This window comes from Protomyctophum bolini (assembly GCF_963924005.1).
Source record: "Protomyctophum bolini genome assembly, chromosome: 2".
Taxonomy (NCBI): domain Eukaryota; kingdom Metazoa; phylum Chordata; class Actinopteri; order Myctophiformes; family Myctophidae; genus Protomyctophum; species Protomyctophum bolini.
The window spans coordinates 52,882,344-52,892,653 of NC_137863.1; positions in this window are offsets into that span (position 1 = coordinate 52,882,344).

Sequence of the window (10,310 nt, forward strand, 5' to 3'; positions counted from 1 at the left end):
CAATGAGTGCACAACAAGAATTTCACCCATGTTACTTGTAATGTGTTGTGAAAATAAAGTTGATTGATTGATTGATTGATTGATTGATTGATTGATTGATTGATTGATTGATTGATTGACTTCTTAACATGCTTACTTACATAACCATGTCAGTGGGACCTCACTTTAATGGATACCATTATCTTCTAAAGATTATAACAAGCTCTGTCTGGAGGAAATTTCTATGGAAACAAACAATAGATTGTTTGTTATTTAAAAAGCAATTCTTTCTCTGGATCAACGTATCAATTTCGTCTTTCATCTACCGAATGGCCTCCCCTTCACCTCTTTAAATCTTTGTCGCAGACAATAAACCGTAGTACAGTATATTCATTCTTAATTGAGGGGCCTGTTATAAGTGCAGCAGGCTTCCATCCTTCCACTTATATTTTCTTCACCCGTGACGTCCCACTCCACCACTGACATCCCCCAACCCCATCCCAAATGCCCTACAACACTCGCCCCCACCACCCCCATCGCACGCACGCACACACACGCACACGCACTCTCTTTTCCTCCTATAATAGCTCTTTGCGAGATCAATTAACAGATTAGCGGCTGTGTGCTATGGATTGAAGGCCCCGGTCTAGGGGTGTCTACTGGTCTGTCTAATGCATTTTGCGTAGAGGAGGGAGCGAACATGAGCCCGACTGCTGGGAGAAGGTATTGACAGTTTTATACCCTCCAAGGATTGCTCTGTCATGTCCTGTCTCTCTGTATTTATTTTCCCGATCTATGTTGATTATGCTAACATTGTACATTTTGGTTCAATGCCAAAATTCTCTTATTTCACTGAATTGATTTTGCCTCGCCACGCTTTTGCACGCCAACTGGAAATTTTGTTTTCTGCATGGTCCCTTTTATTAATTTGTAATGTAGGCCTATGCATGATGCAGTTAGTACATTATGCATACTTTGATAAGAGCCTGTATAATTATGTTCCTTTCCACCCACTGCTGTTTATATCATTGTTGTTTTGCCTTTCTCTTGGGGCCCATCCAGCCAGTGATATGTTTATGTGATAAATCCATAGAGTTATATAAGGCAGTGGTTCTCAAAGTGGGGTCCGGGGACCCCCAGGGGTCCTTGAGGGAGTTCCAGGGGGTCCCCTGCAGCTAAATTATAGTTTAGTTTGTAACCAAATGGACCCTTATGGGTCTGTAACTCTGAGAGTGTACAAATGGAACCAAACGGAGCCGTTAAACTTAATTAAACGGGTTGAGAATCACTGCTAGAGCTATAAAAATCTTCTCTTATGGGGGTTGTGTTGCCTTTAAGGCAAATGTGTAATTCTATGCAACATGTTTGTCATGTTTGTATTTCTGTTTACATTAGAAAAGTTTGTACTTTATTGTGAAAGTGTGTACCATTCTTTGAAAACTCTGTATTTAATGAGAGTCACTTCCGGTTAGTACAGCAATGCAACAGAGAAGGCAGAGCTCTGCAGTGTTGTCAGCCAAGCTGTCCTGCCGCAGCACGTCTTCATAGGTGGTAGGCTTCTTTCCCCTCCTGGCTTTGCCCTGGGTTGGCTCCCATAGGGTCAATTTACTTGCCTCAAGTTCTGCAGGTGCCTGACGCAGTGCCCCGTCAGCCTCATCCTTCTCTCTCTGACTTTGTCAGTGACCCGCAGTAGGTCCCCATAGAGGTCCACATTTCTGATGCAGTCCGTCCAAGTGACACCTAGTGCCATTCGTAGCATTATTGTGTAGACTCCATCCTGTTGTATTGCAAGGGTCCATGTCTCGGCCCCATACAGCAGTACTGACTACACAGTAGCTATGAACAGCCGCCTCTTAAGGTCTTATCCCATATCTGATTTCCACACTCTCCTCATCCCGTGCAAGGCTTTCCAGGCAAGTGCTCTCCGAACCTTCAGATCCTGTTCAGTTGAGGCAGTCCAGGCCCTGAGGTACTTGAAGTCATCTTAATAATGGGAGCCACTCGGTGTGCATATCGTTATGCTCTATTCTATTCTCCATGGGATATACAGTATATGCTCTCAGTGTCATCGTTGTCATAGCTCATATGCAGACCGCATCCATCTCTCCAGAAAGACAGCCCATTCATCCAAACAGAAAAGTTCAATCTAATTTTATTTAACTATTTCAAATTGTCTGTTTCCTCACATGGGACTTGTTGTCATTTATGTATTTTCATTATTGTGTGTAGATCTGTGTGCATGCATGTGTGCGTGTGTGGGGGGACAAAAGCTAATGGACGTTAATGTCATTATTAACACACTATCCACGTATGATTACAATTTGCAATCGCATGCATGGTTTTCAAAAGTAAAACGGAGGCATGGACATTAAAGGTGATGCCTAATTGAAAATAGATGATGTGCATATATGTGTGTTTGTATGCACAAGGAGTAAGAGGCAATTTAGACACAGCATATCTCACCTGTATTTGCACAGGCGGGCTTTGTTGCATGCGTGCTCCAGTCCATGTTTACTTTATTTTATATATAGATGTATTTATTTGTCTGTGGGTTGACTGTGAACAGACAGTTCTGTTTGAACAGCAGCACCACTCTTTACTTTGACAGCCATGGTTGTTTGGTTTCAGACCAGGAAAAGACATACAGACAAAAGACATACGCGTTGCAAAATGTTTTGTGGTTGGACTTGATTTAGAATCCCATAGTACTTTTTTTTTTAAATCTGGTGGTCTCCCTGTTGATACCTACACTGATACATGTTTATTTATTTCATTATTATTATTCTTTCTTCTTCCTTTTTTGCCCTTGCTTGATTTAACTTTAGAGCGTTTTATCCAAATGAACCCGTTGAAACGTTGCCTGTAGATTTACGGTAGTGATGACAGGAGCACATTGGAAAATCAATGGTAATGTCTTTAAGAATCAGCTCGGCTGTGGTTCTTTTGTCTGCTGCCATGAGTTCCAGTCTATTACTCTCACCGATATACTTAAACAGCATTGTCTGGCTCGGAGCTGCTGTGGGACTGGCACTAAATGAAGGTCATGTTTTTACATCTATTAAGTAGGGCTGATGCTCTACCAACTAAAACTGGCTTTTGAGAAGGGTATCATAAATAATATGTCTTCCAAACTTAATCTGTAATATCTGAAAAATGCAGCCTTCTTTTAATGTCTTTTGTTTTGTTGTGTTTGTACTTTTTTTGTTTCTGTCTTTTTTTACTCTTGAAACCTTTTGTTTGGGGGCAATAAGTGGAAAAATATACAGTATACAGTAAAAGCTATAGGGCCATTGTGATGGTATACTTTTGAAATGCATGCTGTAGTGTGGCTACACACTACCAACAGGAACTTATAGTTACAAACAGTGTTGTTTTCGTCAACTAAAATTAAGACGAAAAATGTTCTTCAACTACCTTTTTGCACTGATAAACTAAATGGAAATGAAATGAAAACTAAGCTATGATGACTTAAACTAAGAGTATATACTGACAATTTCGTCAACAAATAAACACTAGACTAAAATGTTAGGAAGGGACTAGTAGTGGACAAGAAATCCAGTATAAGTAATTTTACAATTAGTTGCATGCTGAAAATAGCCGATCTACAAGCCCACAACGCGTCGCAGCTTGTCGATCAAGTGTAATAACAGTCGTTACGACGGCATCAAGGCCTGCCAAAATACATTTCAGTTGACTAAATCAACTGATTTAGTCGACTAAAACCTGACCAGGACCAGGACTAAAAAATTCCAGGTGACTAAAATGTGACTAAAACTATTCAAGGGACTATGACTAAAACTAAAATCTAAATTTGATGCCAAAAACAACACTGGTAAGTTACAAAGCCATCTGCCTCTAAAACAAGCATCCATTCTGGCAGTATAGTCTGTGTCTGAACGCATGTGGTGCAGTATTCAGTTACACTAATATGTGGCTCTTGCACATTATGTCCATTTAACACACGGCTTGGTTGAATGCTTGATTCTGATTGGGCAAATCAGTGTTATATTTCTGGATAACGACCGCTGGGCTCAATAACAAGCCGCTCGCCATCTAATCAAAGACCTCAGAGCACCTGCTCATATCAATCTGCCATGTCATTGCTCTCAAGAATGTTCTTGACATAAAGCGAGAAATAAGACAATGCAACCAAAAATGGATTGATTTTGCAGAAAATATCGGATCGGCCCTTATTTGGTCATATCGGGTCATATTGGTATTGGTGTATATGCTAGTCTAACCACCGATCCGACACGAGGGTAAGGGGTTGACATAATAATGATAATGATAATAATAATAATAATAATAATAATAATAATAATAATAATAATAATAATAATAATAATAATAATAATAATAATAATAATTGTTAAACACACTTTACATTTGAAGCAAATCTCAAAGTGCTACAGGCAGAAATATTTAAAAGAAAAATAAGAATAAAATCAGTTAAAACATTCTGTGGACACCTAAGCAGCTAAAAGGTTAAAAGAAGCACACAGGGCAGCTTAAAGGTCCGACTAGGCAAATGCCTTACTAAAGAGGAAGGTCTTTAGTCCCTTTTTAAAAGCATCCATGGACTGTGGTGCTCTCAGGTGGTCGGGGAGGGCGTTCCACAGCTGAGGAGCAGCTGAGCAGAAGGCCCGGCCACCCATGGGGTTGACACTAGGCAGGTAAATAAAATGTTGGGGCATGTGGAGTTTGCTTTGGAGTTGCCCAAACTGCAAGTGCACATATGAGTGAGGAGTCTGCTATAAACACAACACCAGATATATAGCTATAGATTAACATTATTCCCGGTCGGTGGACTTCAAAATAAGGTATTTTTTTCTTTCATTATCATTATATATTATCTGTATTCGGTATCGGTATCGGCTAACACAGACATTGTGGGATCGGATCGGAAATTAAAGTGGGACATCCCTAATTGATTTGAACTTCCTTGTTTTCTGAAGCAACCCAGCGCAACACTTATGGAATACTTTCATTACCGTGAGCAAGGAAATACTTTTTTTTGTTATACTTTTGGGTCAATGTATTAATTTATTTATTAAGTAGCCGTGTAATTAGTGGGATAATATGCGGCTCAGTGTTATTAGTGCTAATTAGTGTTGTTAGTGCTATTTCTAAACAACTACCAACGTGGCGTGTGTTATCGCTTGCGTAGTAGTACACTATACTCCATCAGAAGCACTGTGTCGATGTTTGAACGCTGGGCCTTCGCCACAGCACGCGCCAAAAGCGAATTCCCTGTTCGCTCTCCCAGGGGTGTATACTTGATAACCCCTCCTCTTCCCCCCCCCCCCCCCCCCCCCTCTACACCAAATCTCTTTTCGTCACCGCTAAACCCCTTATCCCTAAACTTCTTTGCCTTTTTTACTATTTTGCTAAACGTTTTTGAATAGTTTAAATGGCCAGACTACAAGCTCACAACGTGTCAATGTAGATGTGTAGTTACTCTATTATTGTGATATTAGTTATAGAGACAACCACGTCAGGATTAGATACAACTTTATTGACAAACGTCATCTGACCAAGTCCTTCTCATTCTGTTCTCATATAACCTCCCAAAACCCCCACAGTGCCCTCTAGCGGCACCTGTACAGTAGATTGGCTATTTGAACTATTAACAAAAAAAAAATCAAAATAGTACAAAAGAGCCCTTAGTTAAAGTTGATGAATATAGCTGTTTTACACCACACGTTGTGAGCTCGTAGGTGTGATATTTTCTCCCCAAACGTTCACCTAGTTTTGCCAAATGTTCACCGATGATGAGTTATGACGTCGTATGGTATCGTATGCAATAGAGACCACTGATCCTGATTGCACCATAATTAGGTGCTGTCTGAGTACTTGTATCATGAACTTTGGGACCCCTTTGTGGTCACAGATGTGCACGCACACACACACACACACACACACACACACACACACACACACACACACACACACACACACACACACACATAGAGCAGGGTCCTATTTCCTACTGATAGCACCTCCAAAGCGCCACCAGCCATGATGTAATTCATTCACTCTAATCCATTGTCTGCAACCTGATCCTCTCCCAAGATGCTCTGCCATTATGCTCTGCCATCGCTTTCACTCTCCTCCTCCTCCTGAGTCCCGACTAGTTGCCCGGTGTCTCGGATTCTGCAGTGAAGTGAATCAATTCCTAGTCCCTGCATGTACGCTGCCTGTCTGTTTACTCTTATTTTTATTTATGTTTTATTTATTTTTTGTTGTTAGTTGTATCTCTTTCCTTCTGCACCTGTCCTTGTGTTTCATATTGCGTTACTGATATGACATGACAACTGAATTTCCCTCGCGGGATCAATAAAGGTCTGTCTGTCTGTCTGTCTGTCTGTCTGTCTGTCTGTCTGTCTGTCTGTCTGTCTTGGGTATAAGGAGAGTTGGGCTGTTGATTTATGGTAGGCCTACAAACCAAAACTAAGAAGATATCGTCTTATTAAAAATAATTATGGCCCTGAACCTTATGTTACACAAAATATATCCAAAAGTTCAGAGATCTTTTTGTGCACAGCTGCATTCTGGGACCTTACCATTAGCTTTAGAAACGGGTAGATTCATTGGTACTCCTGAGGAGGACAGAGTGTGTCTAGTGTGTGATTTGAAATAAATTGAAAATGAAATTCATTTTTAGTTTTACTGCCCATTATAAGAATTAAGACATGTATTATTATGTAAAATGACAACAATCTGTGCTAACTTTTTCTGGTTAAGAGGACTACGAGTTTTGTTTTAGGAAAGGTATTTTTGCTTTAGCAGACTTTTTATGCAAAACGTGGGGAAAAAGGCAGAATGTTTTGTTTGTGTAAAAAAAAAAAAAAATTCACAATGCAATATTGAAGCAATGATCTGTATGGTGTGTCCTATAAGTCCATGTGGGCTGGGCGCCTGTCTGTCTGTCTGTCTGTCTGTCTGTCTGTCTGTCTGTCTGTCTGTCTGTCTGTCTGTCTGTCTGTCTGTCCGTCCGTCCGTCCGTCCGTCCGTCTGTCTGTCTGTCTGTCTGTCCGCCCGTCTGTCTGTCTGTCTCTTCACCATTAGTATGCATGTCCTTTTACGTCCATATAGCCTATATGTAGATACTTGTGCTTTTCTTATGCAAATGAGCACCTGACATTTTTCAATCTAGCGGCGGAGCATGACTTCCCCTCTCCGTCTGAAATGTCAATAGCCCATTAGGAGAGAGTCTCTCCCCTATTCACATCTCTCTGCCTGCCATGGCTTCATTTCATCATTACCTCATTCTCCGCCCCTCCGCCCCCATGGCAATTAAACGCTGCTGTTTGTGCACGTGCGCACATGTGTGGATGTGTGTGTGTGTGTGTGTGTGTGTGTGTGTGTGTCTAAGCATCGTTCTGTGTACACAAGCACACACGCATCTGTGCACACGCGACGTGCATGTGTACACTGATGTGTGTGTGTGTGTGTGTGTGTGTGTGTGTGTGTGTGTGTGTGTATCACGTGTGGGCATATGCTCGTGCGCGCGTTATGTGTTGGTGAAGGAGGAGGTGTTGATTGGTTAGAGGGTGTCAGTATTAACACCTGATTGACGGTGCAGCCGATCGGTGCAGATCTACAAGCTCCCGGATCTACGGCAGCGAACGCCCGTTGTGCAGCGACGCGTTGTCGTGCGCCTTGTGGATCTGCTGTTTGCGACGCGCGACACACTGCGCCGCCGAGTATAAGTCGGACATTATGTGTCGGCGTGTGTCGCTATCAATCCCCTTTCAAGGCCTGATCCTCTGCAAATGGCCAGTCTAACCTTGTCCTCTCTCCCCCATGATGTAACGGCAGGTCATTGGCGCCGTACCGTGTGCACATGGGTATTTATGGGGGGCGGGGGGGGGGGGGCATTAATTAATGTTGAATATTCAGTCTTTGTCCTCAGTATAAGAAGTGCACCCCCGTTTACACAACGGAACGATCGCCTGTGTGGCTCACCTGATTGTGTCGGTCGGTTGTTGTGCGTTTCTTGCCTTGAATGACAATGGCTTGCATGGTGGGGGAGGGGGATGTTTGGAGCTGTTTGCTGTATACCCGGCGTTGCGGTACACATAAGAACGTGCTGCTGGTAAACAATGTGAGGCAGAGGCAGGGACGTGCAGAGAGTGTTGGAGAGGCAGGGGCTGACAATCCTGTCAGAGGGCACTTTTAGACAAAAATACAAGCTCACAACGCGTCGCACTGCGACGCGTTGAGAGCTTGTAGATCAGCTATTTTCGGGGCGCAACCCCAGCACTCTTTAGCTAGTGGAGATGCAGGTGTAACGACATGGATTCCCTCCAGCATTTCTAAACAAATTTGTTCAGCGCAAAATGCTACGTTCAAGTTCAGGAGACTGAATGCTGGAGGGGCATTTCTTCCACCGTAGTATAAATGCTGCATTCGTCGTCTGGACTAGGGCATGTTGTTTTACAGACGGGGTAAAAGGGCAGGGGCCGAAGCCCCCTTTGATGTCTATGTGTGCACGTCCCTGGTGGTGAGGGGCGATCTCTGTGCGGAGTCACGTTCGTGGGCTGACATGGAGGGACAATAGAGGAAACAAGGGGTGGGGGATGGGGGGACGGCCGGGTCTCCAAAATGAATGGAAGTGCGGCTCGGAGAAGCATGAAATCAGAGCCACTGCATCATTGCATATGTGGCTTCTCTTCTCTTCTCTCTCCTCAAATCCTGCATGGTCTCGTGTTCTGCTGACTTGGATGATTCTATGGCAGTAATGAATAGCGTGTCTGTCTGGGACGGTAGCATGTTCTCTGGGTTCTTTCTTCCTGTATCAGCTATACTCTCACTCAGCCTTGCGTGCTTGCTTGCACATGAGAAAAAAACGCTTTGACTGGATGGATAGATTTTTTTCTCCATCCCACTCTCTAGCTGGCTCAGTAATGGAATTCATTGCTATTATAATGTCGTCGTCCCCCCCCTCTCCCTCCCCCTCACTGGAATATATTTCGCATTCTGTCCCAAGCAACCAATCTATTAAAAAAATAGACAACCATTGGCACAGTGTATTGAGGTGTACTATTATTTGAACATATTATTTCGATATCGTTGCTGTCGGGAGGAAACCATGTTTTAGGTTTTTGATTATTTTTATTTTTTCATAAATCAGTGCTATTGACACGCTTTACGTCTGTGTGTAATCATAGCACGTCATAGTACATGTATAGTTTATATGTATAGTTTCATTATATAGATATTCCACTGTTACTTTCTTAGCTTACGCATGTTTCATGATACATTTTTATGTGATGTATTCCCATGCTTTTTTGTTCTTGCTTAATGTTAGTCGCTCTGGATTAAGAGCGTCTGCTAAATGCCTGAATTGTAAATTGTGTTGGTTAAAAAAACTTATTTAACCAAAGTATAGTAAAAAAGCTCTGACAAATCCTGTTAACTCCATTGGACCCTCCATCTGTCTGCATGCAGCTAAAGCAGCTAACTCCACCATCTCTCCCCCTCTCAAACTGTCTGCTAAAGCAGCCAACTCCACCATCTCTCCCCCTCTCAAACTGTCTGCTAAAGCAACTAACTCCACCATCTCTCCCCCTCTCATGCAAGTAATTGACAATATGTAGTCGCAACAACAACGTTGATCCTGCAGTATTGATTTGTTTTCAAAATATACGGTTTTCTTAATTTCCTGAATTTTTTTCAATGACCATAATGCTTTGCTGCACTGTAGAGGGAGAGGGCTGTCATACAGGGCACACCTGAACGTCCATGCGCGGCCAAAATAAGCTTTCTGCCAGCGTCTCTTCCGGGTTTTTAGACGGCTGGTGGAATGCCACTGGGGCAAGCTTTTCCGGGAATCTGGCCGACGTGGAGCTTAATTTCCATCCACCAGAGCTGTCTAAAAACCCAGAAGAGCCCTCGGCAGATAGCTTAATTTGTCTGCGCATGGAATCTTAGGTCTGCTTCCACCCTTACTGAGACTTCAGGAAGGAACACACACATTGCCAATATATACATATGGATAATATAGACACATACAAATAGACAGCACTGTGAGTGAGTGAGCATGTGTGCGTGACCCGAGTGGTGAGCGCGTACGTACAGTTGTGTTCCCTTCCTTTTTGCCTGGACGTCAACTCAGAACCTATAGTAATTGAAAGGTAGCCTACCTACAAAACACACCCCTTAAGACTAAACCCCACCCATCAGAGGTGTGGCTTCCAGAGGTACCTTTCGCCTGAAAGGTTTTGAAAGGTACATATCAATACCAGGGAGGAACAGACGTACAGAACTGGACTGTACGAGAAAAGGACAGAGACCTAGAGAGAAAGCGGGAGCGAGTTGAAGGGTGG